Below are 25,587 nucleotides of genomic sequence, written 5' to 3'. Positions count from 1 at the left end.
TGTGTGGAAGTGAAAGCAACATCTGGTAGTGTTTTTGTTGAGGGCTTCTCTGGAGAGGTGACCTTGAGCTGTGTTCTGATAATGGAGAGGAGCCAGGCATGGGGAGATGGGAGGGAGGCAAAATGTTCATGGAGACCACTGCCAGTGCACAGAGCCTGAGGCAAAGCAAGCAGTGTGAATGGCTGGGGAAGGGCAAAGGTGGCTCAAGATGGGACCAGCTTGCATAGGACTTTGTAGATCATAGGATATTTGATTTTATTCCAAGTGCAACAGGAAGTTGCTGGTGTTATGGAAAGCATCAGTTGATCCCATGTGTAATTTTGGAAGATCTCTTTGGCCACAGAGAAGGGCAAAATAGAGGCAGAGGAGGCCTCACCTACTGTTCTTTACCTTGCAGATCAGCTTTGGCCTCACCTTCTCCAGGACGCCTTTGTGAACCACTGACACTGGGTACCAGGCCCATCTGTGTTCCCATGGCATCCTCATCTAGGAGGGAAGTTTGTGACGGTTAATGTTATGTGTCAGCTTGACTAGGGTAAGAGGTGCCCAGACAGCTGGTAAAACATTATTTCTTGGTGTATCTGCCAGGGCATTTCTGGAAGAGATTAACATTTGCAAAAGTAGACCACAAAGAGGATCTGCCCTTGCCAGTGTGGGCAGGCATCATATAGTCTGCAGAGAACATAAAGACCAAGGAAGGACAAATTCATTCTTCTTAAGCTAGGACAATCATTTTTTCCTGTCCTTGAATTTTGCAGCTCCTTGTTCTTGGGGCTTTAGATTTTTGGCCACAGGACTTATACCAGCAAGTATTTCCTAAATCCCCAGAGACCTCAGGATTTTGGTTTTGGACAGAGAGCCATGGTTATAGGGTCCTGGTTTCCCAGTTGACAGATTCCATGTGTGACATTTCCTACCTTCCATAATCTTCTGAGGCAATGCCCATAATAAATCTCATGTATATCACTGAACATGTCTTGTAGTTTCTGTGGACAATCATGACTGATAAAACTTCAAAACATTTTATAACTAAAATGACACGGGTGCCTGTTGATCAGAAAAAATTTAAGCCATAGACCATGGGTTCAGTCATATGGGAGCGGAGTATTATTGTCAAAGTTTGTCACTGTCGTCATTTGTTGATGTCACCCCAAAATTTGTTGAGCTCTTCTTTGTGCCAGAGATGATGCTGGTAGTAACATTATCTAATTTAATTCTCAAAGAATTCCAGGTGTCTGAGAAATATTTTGCTCAAGGAAGTGCTAGAGCTGGGCTTGTGCACAGTTCCTATGATTAGAGAGTTCAGTCTCAAGCTCCATGTTATTTTGAAACTATTTTCTTTGGGTCTGTCTCTACTTTTGGGCAAATATCTCAAGGGCATAGATATTATTCATCATTCTAGCTGTGGTGTTTGTCATAGAATTTAACTCAGAGGAGAGGTTGGCAAGTATTGCTGACTGGCTGCTAATTCTGAATGCCAAAGAGTCTTAGTCCTGGAAGAGGCTTTAGAAAACCAAGACCAGCCCCCCACTTTTTTAAAATGAAGAAAATGAAGATCAGAGAGGGGCTGTGTTCTGCCCATGATGATATGTTCATCCATCCATCCATCCATTCATCCATCCATCCACTCATCTGTCCATCTGTCCATTAACCCATCCATCCATCCATCCATCCATCCGTCCATCTACCCAGTAAGTGCTTACTGAGGAACTTCTAAGTGAGGCAAAGTGGTATGAGGAGAATTGGCTAGGAGGGCAGGGACAGACCACAAAGAATCCAGCAGGCCAAGGTAGGGAGGTCTGGATTGCATTCAGGGTGATGGAAAACTGCATTCATGTCCAAGATTTCTCTTAGCACCACAGGCAAAGCTTCTCCTGTGGCCTATAATTGACATGAGGAGGCTAAAAACCATTGGCCTTTGGAGACAAGCAGCTCAATTTTCAAGCTAATAGGTGACGATTCATCTTTGCTGAGTTGGCAGACCTGTGGCCAGCAAGCTTCCAAGTCAACAGTGGAGTGTCCTTGTCATTGGTTCAGTTGGAAGCAGCCTCTCCCGTACAGGTCTCAGGCAGTTTCCCTTTGCAGGAGTGAGGTGACTCAGCAGCATGTGCCAGCTACTGCTTGCTCAAACCTTGTAGCCTGGGAGAGCAGCTGGCTGTGTTCTCAGATCTGATGTGCACACACGTCTTAGTTCTCCTTTCCCCTACATGATGGTCCATTAGCAGAGGCCCCTTAGTAACTCAAAAGAACTGCCTTCCATAAGGCAAAACCATACCTGACCTTCAGAGTGATAAGCCCATCACCTCTCCCCTGCTTAGAAACCCTAGTGGCTTCCCATGTCCTGTTGTAAGATAAAGACCCAAACCTGAGCACAGTTCTCTGTGGCCCCTGGCTCTTCTGCCCATGTCTGCTTATGCTCTAGCCACAGTGACTATCTTTCTGTCTCCCTCACACAGTGGGACTCCTCCTTTTTAGAGCCTACACGCATTCTGTTCCTTCCACTTGAAACACCTTCCCTCCTCTCTGTGGCTGATTCCTGTTTGTGAACTTCTTCTTCCTCTCCTCCTCCTCCTTCTTCTTTTTATTTTTTTTTGCTTAAATACTTTTATTGGTACATTTTAGGTATACAATATGTTTACATTTACATAGGGTGCTTTTGTACCTGTACAGGATGTATTTTGTTCTTTTTTTTTTCCTATTCCCTGTGCTCCCTTCCCCACTTCACCCTCCCCTATTTACAAAGGCTTTGTTTCCATTTTTTTCTTTCCTCATAATTTTTCCTTTCTCTTCTTTCCTTTCTCCTTGCCCTCCCACTTCCCCTACCTCTTTGGACCTTTTCTTCCTATTTCAAATGATCAATTATTTGTTTTAATCATTTTAATCCTTATTTACACTTTCAGTTTCTCACACTAGAGAAACTATTTGGTATTGACACATGTGAGTCCTATTTTTTGGACTCTTCGTGATCTCAGCTCAAAGCTTATGTGGTGAGAGTTACGCCATCTTCCACTTTCATAGTACTCTGTACTCTTCTCTTGCAACACAGATCACAGTTTATTTCTTCATTCACTATGTGAATGATTAGACTTCACTCTTTCACTAGACTTTAGGCTTCATCTGAGCAAGGACTGTATCTGATATCCCCAGGTCCCAGCACTATACCTGTGCACACTAACGGTAGTGAGGCAGAAACAACTGTAAAATGAATGAAGGAAGCAAGGCAGGCTTTGGTCATACAATGAAATGTGATATTCCCAGGGATAGGGCGAGTGATGTTCTTGGCTGAGCCTATAAAGAACTGAAAGAAATCTCAAAAGATGTCTCTAATGGGAACCAAGACACTCAATATCACAGGGGAACTGTGTGAATTGCAAAGTCTGGCATCAACCCTGAGTGCCCTTGGGGCACCCAGCCTCTCACTTGTAAATAAGGATAGTAACACTACCTGCTTTATAGAACCATGGTGATTGCTTCTCAGCCTTTTGGCGAAGACCAAGTATAGTATCTGTTCTTATCAGTTTAATAGAACTATGGAGATGATTATATGGGATAGAATACTATATGTAAAATACATGGCTGAGAATCCAGTATGTTTGGGCTGTGATTGTTTTTTGTTTTTTTTGGTACTGGGGATTGAACTCAAAACCTTGCACTTGGGAGGCAGGTGGTGGTGCCACTGAACTAAATCCCTGGCCTTGAGCTGTGATTGGTAAGTACAGTGAATGTTTAAAAAATTATTACAGTAAAAGATACATTGCCATCAGTCCCCTTCAAAATACCACTCTTTCTTTTAAATACACTTATCCCATTGTTCTTGCCACTTTAGGAAGGAGTACTGGAAATCCTCTTTCATGAGTTTCTTTAGTTGTGGTGTCACGGCTGACTTAAATCAATTGTCCTGAATCAATTCAAAATGTTGACCTTTCCTGATCATTTTGACTTTGGGAAAGTGCCAGAAGTTGCACCACACCAGATCTAATGAATGAGGTGAATGAGGACATGCTGTAATGTTTTTATGAGCCTCCTCTTCCATTGGATGGCACTCAGCAGCAGCATTTGCTGTGATCACACCAAATAAAGACGCTCATGAAAGAGGACTTCCAGAACTCATTCAGAAAGTGGCAAGAATGATGGGATAAGTGTGTTCAAAGTGAGGGGGTGTGTTATGAGGAGGGTTAATGGCAATGTGTTTTTTTATTGCAATAAACTTTTTTTTAAGCATTTACCATGTATGTTGATCACCCATAGTAAGCTCTCAAGAATTAGCTCTTACTATTTTTGTTACTTATGTGAGACCTAACTAACTCCATTTTAAAATTTGACTCCATCTTGGAATAAGACAGTAAAGTGGCCTTGACATAAATTCCACTTCACTAAAGTCAACTATTCCCCTAGTCTCCTTTGTGCCCATAATGTAATGATAAAATGTCCTTGCTGTGAGACAACAGATAAAAAAAGGACACAGCTCCTAACTCAATCCTGTGTCTGCCCAGAAAACAGACGCTCCCGGGCCCATTATCTATAGAACATTCTGTCAGTGAGCTGATTGTTCCTTTTTCCCATAAAATCTACATGTAGCCACCCCTCAACCCCCCTGATGTACACCCCATACTTGCTAAATATCAACCAATCATGTAACTGCTAAATGGAAAATCCCCAAACCTTGCTGTAGCCACAATAAAAACCCTGCTGATTTGAAATTCGGGGCTCTCAATCCTGATCCGCTGTGTCGGTGATGGTTGAGTGCCCCTGCTCGAGCTTGAATAAACGACCCTCGTGTGTTTACCCTGGAATTGGCTCCTTGGTGGTCTTTGGGGATTTCGCGATCTGGGCACAACACTTATACTTCTTATACTATAAATGGATAATAGAGCTTTCAGCTTCTGCAGAAATCGGGGTTATGTAAGTGGAGCTCAGTCTTGAGGATCCTGCCTTCACGTTGGGTCTGTCCTCTGAGGAGACTGGGGGGGTCTGCCCATGTGGGGAACCCATTGTGTGTCCAGGCCCTGGATGAGGTGAGTGCTTTGAAAAGAAATGCACCCACCCCCGGGTGGGTCAGATTGTGAATCAAAAGTCAGCAGACAGTTTCGGTAAAGATTCAGATGTTATAAATATATTTATCCATGGGGACTGCTACTCCTATTTTGTAGCAAGCAAGCAGCCCTGGAGAAAATAGAATAGGATGGGTGTGGCTAAGTTCCAATAAAACTGGATTTAGAAGAACACATTGCAGGGCTGGATTTGGTCTGTGGCTGTGGTTTGTAGACCCCTGCTAGTTTCAGTCTGAAGGATGAATAAAGGCATGCATTTCCTGTAAGTATTCTACACAGGAGAAAGATGTGTGCAGAGGGAACCTAAGCACTAACCTCTCCCTCCCCTTGACAAGATCCTTATGACCAGTGTGACATTTCCAGTGTTTTCAAGGCATAATCAACACATGGGTTTACTTTGGTAAATCCTATGTTGGACCTTAGGAGTCCTGCGATGAATACTATGTACTCTTTCTTTGGGGAGCTCATTCACATTACCCCATTTGTTCCTGAAATAGACAAAGGATGAGAATGTAACCAATTCTTCTGAGATCACACAGCTCCACAGAGACAGTAACTTAGAGTATTTCACTTCTTCATAAGTAAAGAGAGAAGGGAAGGTGTTGTGTATTTGAGGGGAGATGACATTTCAGCAGCTTTTGCTGGAACAACAATGATAAGCTAGAGCTTATTTATAGAAAGTCATTAGCAAGTTTGTCTTTATGTGTAAGTGCACTCACAGCCTGTAGACAAGAACACAGTTTGATATTTACCAGCCACCACTTTCTCACCCTAAGGTTTGGCAATTATCACTGGTCTGCTCAGTGACACTGACTTCTGGCATTTTAAGACATAGAATGCAATTATTGATAAAAATAAAGAGAAGGGCCCATCATTTCATTGACTGAAGACTCTCAAATGTCGTCTGGCTATTACAGCAACCTAGAAAACCGGAATGAAGTGTGTTTTTCCCTCAGAACAAAACTTGGATTGTACAGTGTGGTGCATTTCATTGAGCTGTAATGTAGAGCAATGTATTTGGGTGCAGAATGATGTTGGGGACTGCCAGTCTCTGCCCTATTCAGACACCTCTGCTGGTGGAGTAACCTCAGGCTTGTCACTTGTCCTCCTGTGCCTTGATGCCTTCATTTGTAATATGAGACTGCATCTGAGGATGGTCCTGAGAATGGAACAAGACAATCAACGACATGGTCTTTAGGGAACTGGGCAGGGTATAAATAAACAAGCAAAATAGATGATGGCGGATGGGAAGAATCAGGACGCTTCTCCCATGCTACTTCTTCTCCTGAAACATTCAGAAATACTGTCTTCTAGAAGCCAAATGAGCCTTCTCTGATCTCTTCCAAAGCATCTGTATGCTTTCTACTTCTCGTTAACAAAGCTGCTGAAAGCTAAAGCAGGCAGTGGTGCCTGTAATGAGGCCCAGATCCTTCTGGAAGAGACTACAACAGTGGGGCCTGTGGGTAGTTTTTGAACCTCAGTTGATTTTAGTTAATGGTCTTCTCACAGACATGCTGTCCACCCTGACTTCACCACTCCTGCGGGTTTTCTTTGCCTTCACCTATTTTCACCCTATATGCCCCTGGCCTCCAGCATGAGGCATGGATGAAGATACTCCATTGGCCCTGGAGCCTAACATCCTGGGTTCAAATCCTGGGTTATTTAGTCTCTTTGATCCTCAGTTTCTTCATGTGCAAAGTTGTGATTATAATATTATTTCCTCGAAATAGTTGTGCTGATTAAATGAGCTAAAACATGGAAATGAGAGTAAGTGCATGAGTGAGATAAAGTAGGCTTCAAATGCAGAGTCTGGCACAAAGTAAACATTAAATGGGAAGTTGCAATGATTATTATTAGAAATGTCTGGCTGCTGAGGTTCAGATAAGGAAAATGTGAGGTCCAGAGTGAGGAAAGGAGTCCTAAATTCCATAGAGAAAAGCAGAGTCAGGCCATTAACACTCTTGGACTCTCTTTCTTGAGGGAAAAGTCCATAGATGACTCATTTTTGTATCTTAGTTTATCTTATTGTCTCTCACTGCTTAGAAGATTTTCTCCTTCTCTTCTTTCCTGAGTTTGCATTGGGAAAACAGTAGATATACTGGACACCATGACTCTGTGCCCTGCCTCCCTTCCCATCATTGTCGTCCCTCTGCAAGAGGTGGTTCATGGATGAAAACCAGTCTATTGACGTGGTCAGGTCATATGTCACAGATGGTTAGCAAAGAGATAATTTCAGAGCCCATATAAATAGTATTAATGAAGGCTTTAAAACCACTTTGTTTTAAGCATTGTAGAGGTATAATATTATATAGTTCACTTGAATTAAGGCGAGAATCATTTGTTACTTCTCTTACCCATAAACACCCAACAAAAAGTCTAGGGCAAGATAGGTTGACAAATAAATTCTAAGAGACATGTAAAGTTCAGATAAGCCAGTGTTTCTTACCATTATATATGCAAAAGCCTAAATGAATACTAGCTAATGGAAAGCAATATTGCATTTTTTATGGTTTAGATATAAAACATCCCTCCAAACTTTTATGCGTGTGGAAGGTAATTGGATCGTGGAGGTGCTATACTCATCAGTGGATGCATCCATTGATTAGTTCATAGCTGTGTGTGGTGTCTGGAGGTGGGACCTGGTCATTGGGTCATTGGGCTGTGACCTGGAAGGTGTATTCTTGTGCCCCACTCTTCCCTTCCTGGCTGCCATGAGTTGGGCACTTTTAGCTCCACCATGCCCTTTCACCATGCCATTTCTGCCTTGGAGGCAGCCAACCATGGCCTGAAACTGTGAGCCAAAATAAACTTCTTCCTGTAAGTTGTGAGTGTCAGGTATTGTGTCCTAGTGATGGAAAAGTAACTAATACAATACTGAAATAATTTGTTATAATCAAGGAGAGCTAACCTCAGGAGTTAAAGAGATAAACTTTGGAGAACTTTTCCAATAAAATTTAGTACATTGGTTGAGTGAAGATGAAAAAAGGATCTGTGGATATCTCAATAAGGATACTTATATTTAGTCACAGCTGTAGAAAATTAGCACACATTTTAGTGGAATTATTTCTCATTTCTGTGGAAGAACCTGGCTTTAACAGTTTGCTCTTCTAACTGCTGTCATGGGTGATTTTTGTATTTCTTAGACACAGTAGAAATTGTTCATAAGTTCCTTCTTTCTTATTCTCTAGGTTAAAATGACCTCAGTTTTGAATTGCACTAGAAATAAATAATACTGAGCTTCAACCAATTGCCTGAGATTTGAGCTTTGGGAATAAGCAAGAAAGGTGGCCTCTAGGTGACCACAGGACAGTTTGGGCCAAAGTGTGGCCACGGGAGCCTGAGGCAGGCTGGTCTACAGCAACGTGAATCCTGGAGTGCAAAGTGGATGCCATCTCAGGGGACTATGGTGTAAGGCTTTTCCTCTTGTGGTTACTCACAAGAGCCAAGGCCTTGCTAGTTTGGATGTAGCTAAACTGAAAAGGAGAGGGAGCTGTCAAACACCCAAGACAATGAGTATTAATGCTTGCAGTAGGTGCCCACTGAAGGAGTGACAGAGAAGACTACACTTAGTTATGCTTTGTTGTTAGACCAGACAGGAGGAAGGAAAGGTTAAATCCTCACCTACTCTTGCCAGAGCCCCCAGTTCAGTCGTTGTTCATTTTGGAAAGTCACTTTAAATGACTCCTCTCCTAACTGCCACATTAATGGGCAATGGAAACACAGCATCTATTAGATAAGAGATGAGGGTTTCTCTCCTCTTGTAAATCAAGCTGCAGAGTGATTTGGATAAAGCACTCATAAAACTAGGCTTGATTTTGTGCACACTAATTGCATGAAGTGTGGTGCTTCATAATGAGAAATGCATACTAGTCAGTCTCAAAGCAGTTAAACATGCACAAACACTGTGCGTATGGATGGAGTCTGGGATGAAGAGTAGAAAGAGCACTGAGTTGTGAGTCAAAGGCCCTGGGTTTTAAGTGGCAAGTCCATCATTAGGTAGTTGGGTGATGTGGGTGAGCCACTGCAGCCTGTGAGATCCTGGAGTATTTATCTGCAAAATGCAAGACTTTTAAAGACAAGGTTTTGTGATTTTCCTAAAATACAAACAAACCTTTGTGGAAAGAACAGGCAATTGGCTTCTGAGCTTCCCTCCAAGTAAACTGAGTTGCATTGAATTGAAACCAGATATTTAAACCACAGTTGAGCAGGCAGCATGTTTATACCTGAGCCGTGCATAGACAATGACGGGCCGTGCTGGTGGTATAAACAGAGAAAGAGGCAAAGCAGTCAAGAAATACACGGGTGCAGGTCAGGAGCAGTCATGGGCTGCCTGCCTGCCTGTGTGTGGCCTCTGTTCCTCTATTTGATGGTGATTTAGTCACAGCAAACCAAAAGCAAACAAAACAAAATATCCCAAACCTGAGAACTGCCACTCAAGCCCACATTCATTTATTCTTCTGACATAGACACATTTGTGTTTTCCATGTGCCAGGCAATATTCTGGGCATGCAGAGATGAAAAGAGGGCATATCGCAGAGGCAGAGAGAGACATATGCTCAAAGGTCCCCTGGGGTCATGGAGGACCATGTGTAAAAGGAAAAGGCTGGAGGCTGGAAGGCGGTGGGGTTGAGGTAGAATGACCCAGGAGGAACAGGGTGGGAGAGACCATGCCCCTCTTGGGGACCTTGGTAAGAATGTTGCCTTTATCTTAAGAACAGTGGAGAGCCACTGAAGGTTTGAAGATGGAGAAGAGGGTGTGTATGGCGACCCAGACAATGGTGATGGAATCAGATTTGGTTTGGGGGCAGATCACTCAGTCAATGGCTGTAGGGAGAAGTGACCCCTTACTATAGCACTTCTCTCACTATGGTATCCAGCTCTTCTGGGAATCCTATCTCCAGCTGCTGCCAATTTTCCTTTATTCTTTCCCTCCTAGATCCTACCCAGGATCTTAGAGAACCAGGCATTGCAAACCCAGAATTAAATCACCCCAAGTTCAAAAACTTATCTCATGCCCCAGTACTCAGCAAATTAAAAATAATTCGAATATCTGCCTAAGCACTTGCTCATAAAAGCCACTGCAAATTACTTAGTGATTTTTTAAGAAAACCATACATCAGTGCAGATTTCAGGGAATGGGAGACCCCCAAACAGGCTTCTGAAAATCTCAGAAACATACTTAAGATTATAAAAGATGAGTAACAAGTACAAAACAACTTTTGGCAGTCACAGAAAAATATTAGCTTCTTCCAAGAAATAAGACACAGGTCATCCAATTATTGGAAAATAAATGGCAAAAAATATCAAGAAAATCCCCATACGGAGGTGGAAAAGTACAAAAGCAATAACTCAGAGATGAATTTGAATGATCTAGGGAGAGAGAGCCGCATTGATTCTGGCTTGGTGGTGTGATTTGAAATGAAGCCAAATACCAGAGGATGGTGGGCTGTCAAGTAGGAGGGGGAGGACCACACTGAGGGAGTGATTAGGACTGATGATGAGATGGCCCCAGTTAGCAGCCTGGGGACCCAGTCCTCTCCTACTCGCCAGCCTACGTTTTTTAACCAGGGAGCTGTAAATGGGAGGAATTATGTCTCACAGCTCCCCTCTGCATGTTCACGAAGGTGGCAGGGCCTTGGTTAAGCACAAGTGACCTTGGGTGATGGCATCCTTCCTGCCACTCCCTGTGCGGCCTGATGATCACTCAGTGCCAATTCCGTGCAGGATGCAGCCAGCTGCCCCCCTCCTGTAAAACAGTGGATTTCATTTTACAGAAGGATCCTTTGATTCTCTTGCCAAGAGGTGAGTGGGGGCTGGCAGTGGGGAAAGAGCCAGAAGGCAGGAAAGCCACATTTTACTCACGGTACTGTAGGGAAGCCCAGATGGTGCCCTTGTCCCAGGCTCCCAAAATATACTCTGGGAGGGGAGCAGAGAGAGGACTCCGTTGACAGCATTCGGGAACAAGTGTGCGGGCAGTCTATATTAAGACTTCAGTATCCATTCCAAGCTCTCTCTGAGAGTGCGACACACCATGACTTTACTTGGAAACCACTGGGTCTAATCTCTCAAGGGCAGATCACAATTTTCATTCTTTCCTCGCTGTCCCTGTAACCCCAGGTCCAACTGTTCAGCAAAGGGTTGGCGCCAAATGTCATGGCTCCATCTGGGACCTCTGTCATTTGCCAGGGCAAGTGTTGTTTCCAATAGACCTAGGTTAGCTGGGGGAAAGGGGGGGGGAGGAGGAGGAGGAGGAGGCCTTTGTCCCTTGGACAGCCAAAGCCTGGGGGCATTCCTGGGGTGAGAGGGGCAATGTGATTCCCATCCCTCGGTTCCAGGCCATGTGCCACAGAGTGCCAGTTTCAAGATAGAGATGTCTGCCTCAAGCTCTAGAAGAGAGAAAACCAGTTCACACATTCATGGTGCATCTTCACATCTACTTCCTCCTTGGACCCACACACTTCCTGCTGTGAATCAGGCCAGGAAGCTTTGAAACCCTCTTTCTGATAGGAGAAACTGTAGACCCAAGTTCACTAGCTGTCGATAAATCCTAGACTTGAACCCAGGTCTCTTCTTCCAAACACTTATTTTCCATCTCTAGTCTTCCGTTTAAGTGGCTTCTTTCATCTGATGTCTCCTCTCTCCTTCTATCTACCCATTCTGTCTTGCCTGATCTTTGCTTTAGAAAAATCACAGTAGCTACCATTTACTGAGAGGTTTCCATGTGCTTGCAGGATCCCCAGTGCCTTACAGATGTCAGCTGTCACATCAGATGGGCAGATGGGGATTATTTTGCTCCCAATTAAGAGAGGCAGGTATGGAAGCTGGAGAGCTGGGAGGACTTGGTTGCCATCAACCAAGAAAAGAAGAAGGCTGGTAGAAGGCTGACCCATGGGTCAAACCTGGTCTTCTCTGGACCACAGGAGCATCCCTTTCTTCCTGGATATTGCTTAGCGCCTCACTGAGCCTCCCGGCCAGATTCCTTTGTCTTCCTGAAGCTCTGGGACACCAACTCAGGTGAGATCCTGAGGAAATCATCTTCCCTGGCTGGGCACTAGTGGAGGGGTTGAATGACCTCCATTCCAGCTCTGTCTTTCTCTGGCCTTATCTGCCCTGTCCACACTATCTCCAAGTCTCCAAGTGTTATATATGGTGAGTAACACCGCCACTGCTGCCACCACCACCACTAGTGAATGTTATCAAGCCTGTTGTGTAAGCCAGGACTGTACAAACCAGTTCACACTCATGATCTCATTTAACCTTCTCACAACCCCATGTATGAGAACCTTAGCATCACCTCCAAGTTGCAGATAAGGAAACTGAGGCTCAAAGATGTTAAGCACTGTGTCTAAGTCACAGAGTTATTATAGGGCTTGTGCCTGAAGCCAAAGAGAAAGTGCTAACTACTAAGCTATGTGGTCCCCAGTCATGTCAGTAGCATGGACTTGGGGCTGTCCATCAGACTTAAGGGGGTAGCTAAAGAAACAAGTCCTGTGCGATGAGGCCTCTTGCACTGGAGGATTTTACTTAGTGTCACCTGTGTGGAAAAAGGCACAGGGGTCATTCTGCGTAATGTCCTTCTCCTCGGCCCTCAGCCTCAGCTTCCTCTGCCACGGATCCCGAGCTCTGAGGTAGGGAGAGCTGGCTGTACATGTGTTGGGTCAGCAGCGAGTCTCAGGTTCTTTCTCTGGAGCAGAACTGCCATGGACATGCACACACACTAACTGTCCCCTGAGGGCCAGCTGAGTGGCCTTTTCCAGCTGCTGATGCTTCCCGCCTCCAGGTCTGCTCTCCCAAGGATGCTCCTCCAGACCCCAGAGACCAATCCCAACATTTCCAGTCTGCTCTACAACTTGCACCCCAGTATTGGAGGGGCCTCCTGCTGCTCTCTGCACAAACCTCACAGAGTCCCACATTTTGGCCTTTGCCCAACTTGTTTGTCTCCACCTGGAATAGCCATTTATTTATTTATTTATTTATTTATTTATTTATTGGGTACCGGGGATCGAACTTGGGACCTTGCGCTTGCAAGGCAGGTAGCGGAACCACTGAGCTAAATCCTCGGCCCATAGCCATTTATTTTTAAGCTGTCATTTCTGACAGTTAAAAACCTTGCTAAATTACCATCCTCCCTAGCTGGCTTTCGGGATTTCTGCATTGAATCAGCTCTCATCTTCCTTTTGAATTCTTTTAACTCTCCTAAAATCTGGATTCTACATCACTTTAAATTATAATGTTATGCACTACGACGATTTACCCATAGCCTATAAGCAGTAGAAAAAGTTAGAAAGCTAACCCCAGTGCTTCCACTTAATAACTGTGTCACTCAGGGCATTGAGTTTACCTCTCAGAACCTGAGTTTCTTCACCTTTAGGGTGGCAGTAAAACCATCAACTTTCCCAGTTGTTCTAAGGATTATATGAATTAAAGCACGACACATGGCCAGACTGCTCCAGACAAGCAACAGGCATTCAAGAGTCTGAAGTTACTATCTGATCCACTTTCCTTATTACCTCTCCCTCCAAATACACACACACACACACACACACACACACACACACACACACCCTACTATTACCACCACCAGCACCACCATCATGAAGATGGCTCAGTGCACACTGCACACAGGACCATAATGGAGCTAAGTTTCAGCAGCTGCCCATTATTTTAGTCACTGTTTTACAGATGAATAATTAACACTGGGTGGGGGTTTGTTGGCTTAAGTCAGTGCAGTGATACAGCCAGTATTAACTAGGTTCTACGCTAGATGTCAGGGATCGCACTCTGTGTTTTACAGGCATTGTCTTATTTGATCTTCCTAATGAATACCCTAGAAAGTTAGGTAATAACCCTTTTTTGAATTGACACTTGATATTTGTCACGTTTATAGGCTATGGTATTGTAATATAATATGAATACATGATGTGCAATAATCAGATTTGGGTGCTCAGCATTTACATCTCCAATAATATTTTCATCATCCCCATTTTACAGATGGAGGATCAAGGCTTAAGGAGGTTAAGCAGTTTCCTCATTATCTCATTTTTAAAAATAAGTTGAAGAGCTAGAATTTGAATGGTGGGAGCCTAATATTAGAGCCTGGCTCTTCACCGGAAGCCAAAATGGAAGTGAGCCCCAGATACCCTGCATTATTTTCAGAGTCCTCTCCAGGATGTCACGAAGGGCTGCAGCAATGTAGGAAAAGCTTATGATTCCTCCGTGGTCTGCCCAGCTCTGCCAGGAGAGCAGAAATGAGCAGAACCAGGTCAGACCCCTTGTTCTCCCTGCCTTCTCCCCTGCATAGCTACAGTAAGTTGTCCAGGTCTGACTCCTTCCTGGTGGGGACGTCTAGCGAGGTCTGCAGGTTGGAAGCCCTGGAAGAATTCCATGACTCAGGCCATCAGGAGGGCGGCCTTAGGCATGGTGGAGACTGAGGTGTCCTCTCTGCAGTGGGCTGAGACCAAAGACGTGCCTCCCTCTGGGCTCTCCGAGCTGAATAGTCCTGTGGCCCCAGTGCAATGCCTGTCAGACTGGAAGGTGCAAGGCCTTCCTTTGCTTTCTAGGTCTTAGAGCTGGCTTGAGCAGGGATGAGAAAACAAAGCTCCTCATCCCAGCCTGGAGTGTCTTTAGTGTTCATTTTCCTTCTTCAGTGAATAGAAAGAAGGATCCTTGGTCACCCGGGTGGCAGAGACCCAGGCTAGCCCAAAGCAGTCCTGCATGGCTGCCCCAGTGGGTGCTGGCAAACCACTGTCTCGGGAAGGGAAACTGACCAGCATCATGGAGATTTATGTTCCAAATCTCAGCTTCTTCCAAACCCAGCTCCTTGTGCTGCCACCCTGGACTTCTGTCTGCATTTGGCCCCCTTCTGTGCCCCCTCTCAACTCCTGAAGCACCCTCCCAGCTCCCCATTTATAAATATGGGTGTCCAGGGAGGCTCTCGTCTTCCTTCTCGGTGGGATCCACATTGTTCCTCATCCCTCTGGAGTTCAGTAACATTTCTAGCAGTGGGTGTAATGGTCTCTGACCTCTTTATTCCCAGTGCTGCTGTTTCAGTTCAGGGCTTCAGCTAATCTTACCTGGACTATTGCAAAACTTTCTACCTTGTCTTGCTGATTCCAATCTCGTGTCCTCCCAAGCCAGATGCCTACAGCAGCCATTGGGATGGCAAAGTCTAAACACTGCCCTCCCTGGCTTAGGGACCCTGTGGTGGCACCTTCTGTTCAGTGGGAAACATCCTGGCTCGTTTCGCCTTTTGTGACTTCTGGCTTCATCTTTCCTGCCCTGCCTGGCTGCACACACCAGCCTTGCCAAACAACTGCAGCTTCCTGGGTGGCCCTGTCCACTTGCACATCTGGAATTTTCCATATGGCTTCTTTCTACGCCAAAAGTCCTTCACCCTGGGCTCATCTGGAAAACTCTCACTCGCTTAAGCCTTACCCTTCAGGTGGTGATTTTCATAAGTGACTCCATCCCACTTGAGGCCAATGGTGTACCTTTACCAAGGGCTTTACTGCCTCATATTCCAGTACAATAGGAGCTACTTGATGGGTACCCTGTGGCTTCTAGAAGCCATTTGCCCAAGACCTCCACAGCCCCTGGTCCATCACAGACACTAAGTACACTTGTTGATGTGGACAATTCTCCCAAATTGTTCAAGGTGCTTTCTTTCACAGAGCACAACCACCCCAGGAAAGAAAAAGCGGTCTTCTTACTTAGGAAAAAAATGACTCGACGTGTCTTAAAACTGGAAAAGCCTCCAACAAGCGCTCTATGCTCCTTCTGTGGTTCCTTTTTCTTTTTTATTGTATGACTGTCGTCTGGACGGAGTCACCCGTGGTGTTTCATTCATTTCCCGACTTTGATCATTATCTGGGAGGATGGGATGGAGTGACAGACAATAGATTGCAGCTTTTTTCTTCCCAGAGACATAGGTAAAGCAGCCTCTGAAGAAGTATTAGTATTGGAGCAGATGTTATTATCTGCATTTTATTAATTAATCCATACATCTACCTGTCCTTCTTCCTTTTCTATGGCTTTCCTCTCTGCAGCGGCGCACGCTTCTGCTGTTGGTAAATTGGCACAATAAATCGGCGAGACCACCTCTATTTCCAGCAGTTCATTCCACATTTTATCACATGGCTCTGGTCTCAGAATTGAAGTCAGTTATAAAGATCAATGCCATTTAACACCACCCGGAGGAAGATACCAGAGGCTGTTTAAGGTCCCGTTATTCATGTCTTCATTTCCCTGGTGCTTGTATCGTGATGAGCATACCTATCCTTTTTAGGCTGCTGCTAATAACTACTTAAAATGATTAAGGTAACTAGTTATTTCCTGTAAGAAAATGGCTCTGCTGTCATTAACATGGAATTAACATGGCTCCCTTTTCATCTTCAGCACGGAGACTTTTGCCCTCAGTTGCCTTAAATAAACACAGAGAACCATCTCCAGGAGGCTGCGTGCAGCAGCTTCACAGAAGATGAGCTCCAAGGAGGCAAGGAGGCAAAAAGCCCAGCTCTGCAGAGCACACTGCTAAGGAGGTGGCTGCTAGGAGGGGGTCCCTGGCTCACTTCCACCTTGTAAGCACAGCCCCCCATGATATTTGCAGGAGAGATTAGCATACTTCCCATTCTTTGTGTGTGGGTTGAGCAATGTGAATGGAATCATGACTCCTTAATGTCTCAATCCTCTGGACCAGCACTTGTAAAATTTTCTGTGCCCTGGATGCATGCATAGCATTCACGCAGTGACACCCTCTCACAAACACCCTGCTTTGAAGTACCGATACCTTACAGTGATACAAAGCACTGTGATTGTTGCTAGTGCCATAATATTAATGGTAAGTCAGCAATAGCTGGTTATCAGGTGTTTCAGCACAAATAACATTAGCTGGAGTTATTTAAAGTGGAGTATGTAAATACGAATGTACAAGTGTTTGTTTGAGTACTGTTATCAGTCAGCTTTCCTGTCTCAGGGACACAATATCTGACACCTACAGCTTAAAAGAGAAGAGGTTTAATTTGGCTTATGGTTTCACAGCATTCAGTCCATGGTTGGCTGGCTCCAAGACAGGAATGTCATAAGTGGAAGCATGTGGAGGAGCAAAGCTGCTTAGTTTGGGATGTCTGGAAATAGAGCAGGGAACTGTGCTAGAGAGGAAGGGATGAGGGACTGGACAGATATAGACCCCAAGGCCATCCTTCAGGGCTCATTCAGATATACCCAGAAACCTACTGTACTAAACCTCTGTGTTTAGTACACCAATCATGATGACACAATGCAGCATAACCACCACAAGCACCTATTTTTAATTCTTTCAGGTGTATGGCTATGAAATTGCTAGGATAGCTGGCAATTTGTTTTTAACCCTATGAGGGATAGTCAGACTGTCTTTCTGTATTTGTAAAGTGAGTACTTACTTGTGGTGGGTGCTGATAAAGATCCATGAGATGGTGCACATGGATGTTGTACTTCTATAGCTAGGAGGAGGCTGGAGGGGCACAAGTAGTTTAAGAAGTCTGTGGGAACTGGCACAGTCATCTCTTTTATTTGCTCCCTGGCTCTTGCACTCTCTACTCATGTTAGCCATCTGCTGTGAGTGGTGCCATCCACTGGGATATCCCTTAGGGCTGATTAGAAATGAGGAATCCAGGGCCCCACCTGTACCTCCTGCACCAGCCCCTCTGGGCCTGTGGCCCAGGACTCTGTTTCTTTTTTTTTGTATATCCTTTTATTGGTACATTTTAGGTGTACAACATAATGACATTCATCATTGGAGATTTGCACCTTCACATACTCTCTTGGTTCTTGTATTTCCCCCTTCCCCTACCCTCCCTTCAACCCCTCCATCCCTCCCTATTTACAAAGACTTTGTGTTCATTTTTTCATTTTCCCATATTGATTCCATTCCCTTCTTTCCTTTCCTGTACCCCTCCAACTTCCCCTTCCCCTTTGCCCCTTTTCTTCCTATTTCACATTATCTGTTATACCTTTTAGTCCTTATTTGCACTTTCAGTTTTTCACACTAGAGAAACTATTCGGTATTTACACATGTGTGCAGGACTCGGTTTCTAAGAAGCTCTCCAGGGGATCCTGAGATCACGCAGTTGGCAAAGCTTGGGGCTGGATTGAGGTACAATGTCCCAGCCAGGCTCTCTATGCTCACATTGGAAACCCGTGGGCTGCAAAGTGAGCAAATGAGAGACACTGCTTTAGGGACAGATTTAAATTTGCTCTAATTTATAGAAAAGCAACTCATCTGCAATACAGCTCACTTAAGAACATATGTGTGCCTCACTTCACCTATGCTGACAACCACACCCTAAATGCCAGGCACTTCTACATGAAGAATCACTGTGGTCCTGTGCCATGTTAGAGGATTTCAATTTCTCACTGTGGTAATAACCCCAGGCTTCTCAGTAATTTCAGGGACTGGGTTCTTTCTTGGTGCCCATGCCAACCTGCAAGTACAATGACTGTTCTGCTGTGAAGTCCATGCCATAGAGGAGACCTGAGTCTTCCACAACAGTCAGGACCACTTGTGACATGTAATATTTATTTGGTGTTTGTTTTAAGGAAGTGGAAGTCAAGTAGTGTGTTGAAAGACAGTGTGATTTGTTGTCAAATAGATTGGTATTCTATTCCTGGCTCTGTCACTTGAAATTGAATATGTTTCTCAATTCTGTGAGTCTCCAGTATTCTGTCTTCAAAATGCATGAATAATATCTGCTCTATGGAGAAATATCTGTCTGATAAACTGCTTATTAGTGTTGCTAATGGTGTGTGAGGAACTCTCCGTGGTCCTTCTTCCTTTCTCCCTCTCATCCCTTTTTAATAATTAAAAAGAAGCCAAGGTTAAGGTGGAGTGGAGAGAATGAGAGAGTAAGACAGAGATGGAGAGAGAGGCAACTCTCATAAATGTCTAAAGACTTCTTGAATGAGTTCAGTCCCAGTGGTCTCTTCCTGTCTCTAAATGTTTACTATCTATGTGCACCATGTCCAGAACCCTTTAACTCAGTGTTTGGCATGGGGTTAAGGGCTGAAATAAAAAAATAAGGGAAAAGAACTTGGCAGTTCTTCAAAAGTTACACATAGAGTTACCATATATCCTAGAAATTCTACTCCTAGGTATGCACCCCAAGAATTAAAAACAGTTATTCAAACAAAGCTTTGTTCTCCCATGCTCAGGGCCACATTCTCACAATAGTCAAGAGGTGGAAATAAGCACCCATCTGCCCATGGACGAACACATAGACAAGTCTTATGGGAAACCTATACAATGGAATATCATGCAGACATGAAAACGAATAAATGACAACATATTCTGCAATGTGGGAAAACCTTGGAAACATAGAAAGGTCACATTTATATACTTTCATTTACATACAACACTCAGAATTGGCAAATCTGTAGAGACTGCAGATTGCTGTTTACAGAGACTGGGAGGGGAGGAACAAGGAGTAACATACTAGATCCAGGATTTCTTTTTGGAGTTATTACACTGTATTTTGTAACTAGATAAGGTAGTAGTTGCACAACACAGAATGTAGTGTGTTGAAGAATTGTTCACTTTTAAATGCTTAATTTTATTACAATTGAAAAGTTTAACCAGCAATGAAGAATGGAAGGTTGAGCTTGAATGTCTGGCTTGGGTATTCTTGAGGGACACAACCACTTAGAAGGGTTTCTCCTGCCTTTTTCTTTTTTTCTTTTTGGTCCCGGAGATCAAACTTGGGACCTTGTGCTTGCAAGGCAGGTGGTGGAACCATTGAGCTGAATCCCCGGCCCTGTCCTGTCTATTTCTGCTGTTACTGAAAACACCCACCTCCCAGCCACAGGGGCACTTAGGGAGAACAGTCCTGCAGCAAGGTACCTGCTTACTGCTTAGGAACCTAGCCCAGCTGGTCCAAGGATTTCAGGCAAAAATCAGGAACTACGGCAGTGTTAACAACCAAGCTGCTTCTAAGACAGTTTGAGCCTCTGAGACAGGTCCACAGGGATGGCATTATGCAGCCAGGAGAAACACAGGAAAGACTAGGATACAACCAGCCTCCTGAGAGAGACAGATCATCAAAGCCACAGCTCTCTATCAAGCATTTGGGAGGAGATCTGAAGTCTCTTCTAAGTTCAAGTCTCTCTCTTTATCTCAATTAACAAAGTCTCAGGTACAGTAAACCTTCTCCCTCCCTAATGGGTTAGCTGGGAAATAGGAAAGAGAGCTTTTAGGAGAGACTGATGACAGAGCGAAGGGAGGAAGGAACCAGCCACCTAACGTGTTTATTCATTCCTTCACTCCCCAGAGCAATTGGACTCCTGCTTGTGTACTGTAAGGAATTAAAGACACACAGTCATTCTCTGCCTATGAAGAACCTTTCATTTACTGGTGTCAGGGACAGTGAGAGACACGGAATAAAACAATTCTGAGAGAAGCTACAGTGATGTGTGTTAGGTCATATTATGCATACAAATCCTACACCAGTCCTGTGGAACTGCAGATTCTGATATATTATGTCTGGGGCAGGGCCTGAGATGTCTGTATTTCTAAAAACTAAGATGAAGCCAATACCACTTCCTGTTTTTGAATGGCCTCAACACTAAGAAGACATTTAAAAAAATGGTTGGCAAGAGCCCAAAACAGAACAGAGGGAGAATGCTATTGCAGGACAACTTAATATTGTAAAATTCATATTTCAGGGTCCGTAAACTGTCTCATTGGAACAGTCACATCTATCTGTTTGCATTTCGCCTGAGACCTGAGACCACTTTCCCACTACAAAATCAGGACTGATTAGTTGCAACTGGAGTTGGCTGGTTGGAAAAACTTAAAATATTTATTATCTGGCCCCTTGCAGGAAATAGTTTGTCTATTCCTGGTATAATGTTATAAGGGATTTCAGGAGGGAGAGAGGGAGATGCCACTTTCTTGCTGGCCTGACCAGGGCAACTTCAAGGAGGAAGAGCTTCAAATGTTATGGCCAGGGGGTTGGACCCAGATGGCAGCCTTTGGTGAAGAAGAAAGGAAATCTGTAAATGGAAAGGCTTGGCAGAAAGTAGTGATGCAACTGCAGATCTCAGTGCAGAAAGCTGCTGCACAGATTGCTAGTGGAAGAATCATTAAAACTCCCCTCTGAGTGGAAAAGGGAGATGTCAGGAAACAAAGAAACCCAGCCCCTAACTCTGGAAAGTGGACCCAGCTGGGCAGAGTATGGAGGATCAGGTGAAGACCTGAGAGTGATAATGAAACCAGGAAGGACACTGGTGAGAGCTTGGAACCCAGTGAGTCCCGAAGTTGGGGAATGATACTGTTCCCCATGAGTGTTTGGAAGCTTGTCAGGGAGTTTTGGTTGTCACAATAACTGGAGAATCTCTCCCTTCTGACATTTACTGCACAGGGGCCAGAGATGCCAAAAAGATCTGCAGGAGACGTAGAAGATGACAGTGTGGGGAAGGTTGCTTGGTCTGTCCCAAATGCCAACAGCACCCTCATTAACAGACTTAGGCTGGGGATCCTTCTGTAACATGGAATGACCAGAGGTTGAGGAATAAAAAGACTTGGGGGAAGGAGATGAAGCTTACTCAGTTACTGTTGAATGGAGACCAGGTCAGAAGGTGTATCGATACAAATGCTTGGCAGTTCAGCCAAAAAAATAAAAAATCTGCTTCCATCTAAACTCTGGGAGAACCAGGATACCAGGGAAATGTACAAATTTGAAGTTTTAGGGGATATTTACAGTGGCTATGAAAGACAAGATCTGTGAGGAGGGTGGGTAGAGACCAACCACTATCCTTTACCCACAGCTATTCTTGTAGGCTTAATCTTCATGATGGCTTTGGAATTATAAAGAGCTGGATACGATTTCAGCTTAGTCTCTTCCTAACTGGGTGAACCTGGGCAAGTTATATAAATTTTCTTAAGCTTAATTTTCTGATTTGCCAAGTAAATTTTAAAAAGATTGTGGTAAGATTGTCTGGGAATGTGTGAGACAAGCACAGCACAATATCAGGGCCTGTAGTGGTGCGCAGGGAATGTGTTCCCTGCTCTCTTTGCTTCAATGAGAGCAGACCAATTTCTGGGGCCAATGGTGCTGCTCTCATATTGTAGTTCAGAAAATGAGGGGAACCAATTTTAGCCAAGCGTGGCAATGATTGGTGTAAGGCAGGGTTTCTCAACCTTGGCACTGCTGAGGTCCTGGTCTGAATAATTCTTTGTGTTAGGTGATGTCCTGTAGGTTGCTTAGCAGCATCTTGGCCCTACTAGGCACTAACAGCACCCCACTTCCAGTATTAACAACTCAGATTGTTTCTAGGTGTCTCCAAATGCTCCTTGTAGACAATGTTGCCCTTGACTGAGAAGCTCTGATTTGAAAAGTTGTAGCTGTTCTGGATGAAGTATGAAATATGGACTATATTTTTTCTTTTTTTTGTCTAAGCAGAAACCTCCAAAGCATAAACCTCCAAAATCTGACACCCACCAGCTGCCTGTGGAGCCGCATGGGTGCCTGCAACAATAGAGCCCACCCTAGCCTCTGGCCTCTTGGCTGTGCAGCTACCTGGTTCCATACTACAGAGGCACAGGGGTACATAAAGGCCCTTGTCCTGAGCTGCAGAAGTGAACAGAGAGAGGGCCTCTCTCAGAATCCCTGATGAAAACTGAAGCCCACTGGAAAAGTGAAGAGAATCTCTGCAATAAAGGCACACCAGACTATCGTACTTGGTAAGTTGGAGGGGTCATCACCTCCCATCAGAACCTGGACTACCTTCAGGGGAAAGGCAGCTGGAACCTTCAACAGAACCTTGCACAGTTCAACGCTTCAGGAGGACAGGGAGCTCAACTTCGGACTTACAGCCAGAAATCTGCCTGAATCTTATGGGTCTGTGACTGGCTTACTGAGACTCATTGACTTATAACTGCTCACTGCTGCCCATGTTGCTATTGTGACAGCAGAGACATACACTGAAGGAAGCCCTTCATTTTTATCTTTTATTTGTTATTTTCAAAATTACCACTATTTTTTTGCTCTTATTTTTAATTTTTTTTGTCTTTTTCTACTCTTTTAAAATTTTAATTTTTCTCTTTTTTCTTTCTTTTCTCTTTTCTTTCTCTCTCTCTCTCTCTCTCCCTTGCTCCCTTACTGTCCCACACTGTTCTTCATCTCCCTTTGTGTTCCTGTTCTGGCCCCAATTCATATTTCATCTTTATTTTTCTTTTCTTCTCTTTCCTTCTCTCACCGGTGTCCTCTGGCCTCACTGCTAACCTTCCCCTATCCTTCTACCTACATATCCCTCCCTCCCCAATGCCTTCTAACTCCCCATTCTGAAAGGTAAAGTTGCTATATTGAAGAGTTTATTCACTATAAACATATATTGGGTTGGTCCTTGATTTTGATTTAATTCACACAGTTAAGGGTGATAGATTAATAACTACCACCAATTGTCATTTTCTAAGAGGTACCTGATGCTATTGTGTTGCTGATTGTATCACTTGGGCTGAGGTGTTGTGATTGATCTAATCAGTTGTCCTTCCTGGTGTAATGAAAATGAGATAGCTGCAGAGCCATTAGAGACTCCAAACCGAAAGACCAGCTATATCTGGAAGACACCTCTGAGAAGCAATCATCCCATAAGGGTTCTAAATACATCAACAAACATACTTACAATAAGCAACTTCAAAGTATAAACCCAGGAACTAAACCAAGGACAGTACCAAAAACAAAACTGAGAAGACATTTAAGTAAGGCACAAACTCAGACTTCCACCTCACAAAAGGCAAATTCTGGGGGAAACGAGGTGGAAAAGTCTGATAATCAACCACCTGGACACCCTGAACTGATAGCACAGGAAATCACAAAACAGATGAATGAGGCTCTAGAACAATTCAAAGCAGAAATAATCTCCCAGATAACTAGAGAGATGGTGAGCAGAGTGAAAGACATGATGGATTAGAGGCTCTAGAACAGAAACAGATAAAAAAAATAGATGAGCTCAGAAACATGCTGGAAGCCATGAATGCCCAGCATAAGAAAGAAATGGAAACCATGATCACCCAACATAAGAAAGAAATGGAATCCATGAAACAGATTCAAACAGATATTCAGGAGATTAAAAACTCCATTGAAAGCATGCAGAGGAGATTAAGGGAATCTGAAGATAGAATATGAGATATAGAAGACAGGATTGCAGTAAAGGGCCATGAAAACAAAGATTTTTTAAAAATAGTAAGGGACCATGAGAAATCAGTCCAGCAGCTGCTAGATGATGCAAAGAAGTATAACATAGGACTGATAGGAGTCCATGAAAAAACAGGAGAAAGTACAATTGACATAAAAAAACTGTTCACAAAAGTAATAGTAGAAAACTTCCCAGACAGAGGTGGAGAATTGGACATACAGAAATGAGGCATATAGGACTCCAACTAGCCATGATCAAAAAAACTACACCTAGACATATAATAGTCAAGATCCCAGAAACCCAACAGAAGAACAAAATCCTACAAGCAGTTAGAGAAAGAAAAATCACCTACAAAGGAAAGCCCATCAGAATCACGGCAGACTTCTCAACACAAACCCTCAAATCAAGGAGAGCTTGGAGTGAAGTATTTCAAGCCCTAAAAGAAAATGACTTCCAACCTAGACTGTTGTATCCTGAAAAATTATATTTCAAAATCGATGGGGAAATTAGATACTTCCATGACAAAGAACACCTGAGAAATTTCATGAACACCAAACCAGCACTCCAAACAATTCTAAGCAATATCCTAGAAAAAGATAATGAAGGTCACAACTCCATGCCCAACAGAGGGAAGCCACCAGGCAAGGTAAGACACTAAAGGGAAAGGGGGTAAAATAAGAAATAAAAGAGCCAACAATAGTAAAACATCATGACAAGGATGAGTCAGTATCTATCAATTATAACTATCAATGTTAATGGCCTCAACTCACCAATCAAAAGAAATAAAGTGACAGAATGGATTAAAAAGCAAAATCCAGCACTATGCTGTATACAAGAAACACACCTAACTCAAAAGGAAATTCATAGACTGAAAATAAAAGGATGGAAAACAGTTTTCTATGTGACAGGAACCCAGAAAAAAGCAGGGGTAGCAATCTTATTTGCAGACAAAGTAGATTTCAAACCAAAACTAATTAATAGAGACAAAGATGGTCACTACATCCTTGTGAAAGGAACAATCCAAGAGGAAGAGATGACAATCCTAAATATATATGGACCAAATATGAATGCCCCCAACTATTCAAAACAAATATTAATGGACATGAAAAATCAAATAAGCACTTACACAATTGTAGTGGGGGACCTCAGTGCCCCACCATCACAAATAGACAGATCATCTAGACAAAAAATTAACAATGAAATTCTAGAACTAAACCAAGCTATTGAACAAATGGCCTTAATAGATGTTTACAGAGTGTTTCACCCCATAAAATCAGAATACACATTCTTTTCAGCTGCACATAGGTCATTCTCCAAAATAGACCACATACTAGCTCACAGGACATGTCTAAGTCAATGTAAAAGAATTGAA

General features: G+C 43.7%; 1 protein-coding gene and 1 pseudogene across 1 annotated transcript in view; one reads left to right on the top strand and one right to left on the bottom strand.

Moving 5' to 3' along the window:
- Nucleotides 1-25,587, bottom strand: part of Ca10 (carbonic anhydrase 10 (inactive)) — a 508,909-nt gene that overhangs the window by 34,511 nt on the left and 448,811 nt on the right. The window lies entirely within an intron of this gene.
- On the top strand, nt 3,467-3,681 carry LOC147821017 (U2 spliceosomal RNA; annotated as a pseudogene).

This window comes from Heterocephalus glaber, unplaced genomic scaffold, assembly GCF_053883595.1.
Source record: "Heterocephalus glaber isolate CG9 unplaced genomic scaffold, H.glaber_assembly_v1.0 deba00001773, whole genome shotgun sequence".
In the NCBI taxonomy this organism is placed as follows: domain Eukaryota; kingdom Metazoa; phylum Chordata; class Mammalia; order Rodentia; family Bathyergidae; genus Heterocephalus; species Heterocephalus glaber.
This window is presented reverse-complemented; position numbering and strand designations above follow the sequence as displayed.